The 1,262-nt window shown below is 33.6% G+C and overlaps 1 long non-coding RNA gene across 1 annotated transcript; it reads left to right on the forward strand.

Moving 5' to 3' along the window:
• The first annotated feature begins 277 nt into the window (after nt 1-277).
• LOC105449342 lies at nt 278-1,142 on the forward strand. The gene is made up of 2 exons (XR_974337.1): nt 278-542; nt 721-1,142. It is a non-coding gene; the product is annotated as an uncharacterized LOC105449342 (long non-coding RNA).
• The last annotated feature ends 120 nt before the right edge of the window (nt 1,143-1,262 follow it).

The following is a 1,262-nucleotide window of genomic DNA, read 5'->3' on the forward strand; positions in this document are numbered from 1 at the left end:
ACGGTGTACAGACCGGCTCAAACAATCTTTCGACGCGTTACTACGATCGACACGGTCAACAGGCCGATTTAAAATAATATCTTAACGCGCCGTCCGTGCAGTGCGAGCGCGACGCGACAACGATCGCTTGCGAGAAGTTTCGAACTTGAATAAATATTTTAATAAACGCTTACGCGAAAAGACAGTGTGTGAATTTAATTATTCCCCGCTGAAGTACAAAACACAGCTAGCGATTAATGATATATATATGTCAACAATAATGCGTAATTATGAATGAAAAAAATTTGCTATTTTACGAAGCCAATGTGATAATACTCTGCTGAACGCATATATTTTTTCCAGTGACAAGTGAGGTTATCGTTACTGTGTGTCTTTTTCTCGATGTATATGTATCTCGGATTAACGTTTGCGGAGGATTTGTGGAGGATCTTTTACTCGAGGAGAATTACCCCGTCGCATATCCTATTCTTATGATTTTTTTACTTACTGTCATAATAGAAATGTAAACCATCTGTTAGACGAATATTACAGATACAGATAAGGTATGTTATTAAAAGATTACATCATATTTATATTATATTACTGCTATAATTAATTATATTTATTTAAATTATTGTTATAACTAATCAGCCAATTGTACTTACTTTTGAAAACTCGCTATTCTTATCTTGCATACATTGCAAATATGTTAATCCACAATTTTATATGGGATTGTTACAGTTTATTCAAGCCTGTACAAATTATACCAATGGAAATACCGGCCTATTATCGACGGCAACGTGTTTTATGCTCTTTTTCGGCTTTTTCAAGAAACGGATGACACGACTATAATAACGATGTACATGTGCTCCACTCTGGCAAACGGTATAAATAGTGGCGTAGCTTCTCTACTGGAACGTTGACGTGAAGAGCAAAGAAAATATCAAGAAGAAAAGCTAGAGTGAAAGAAAGGAAATAGGGACGTTTATACGTAGCTAGCGATTAATGATATATATATGTCAACAATAATGCGTAATTATGAATGAAAAAATTTGCTTTAATGATATTTTACGAAGCCAATGTGATAATACTGGATTCTTGTTGAATGCATTACCTCAGCATGCTTGTTATTTTACAAGCTGTAAAATAAAAAGTATTTTGTACGCTTCTGTGTTATATTTATTGCAAATTCTCGATATGTTTGTTATGATGCGTTATATTTTGTTTAACATACATTATTATATCATTTATCGTATAACTTCGTATAATGTAACTGAGTCGAC

Source organism: Wasmannia auropunctata, unplaced genomic scaffold (assembly GCF_000956235.1).
Source record: "Wasmannia auropunctata unplaced genomic scaffold, wasmannia.A_1.0 LD336076.1, whole genome shotgun sequence".
Classification (NCBI taxonomy): Eukaryota; Metazoa; Arthropoda; class Insecta; order Hymenoptera; family Formicidae; genus Wasmannia; species Wasmannia auropunctata.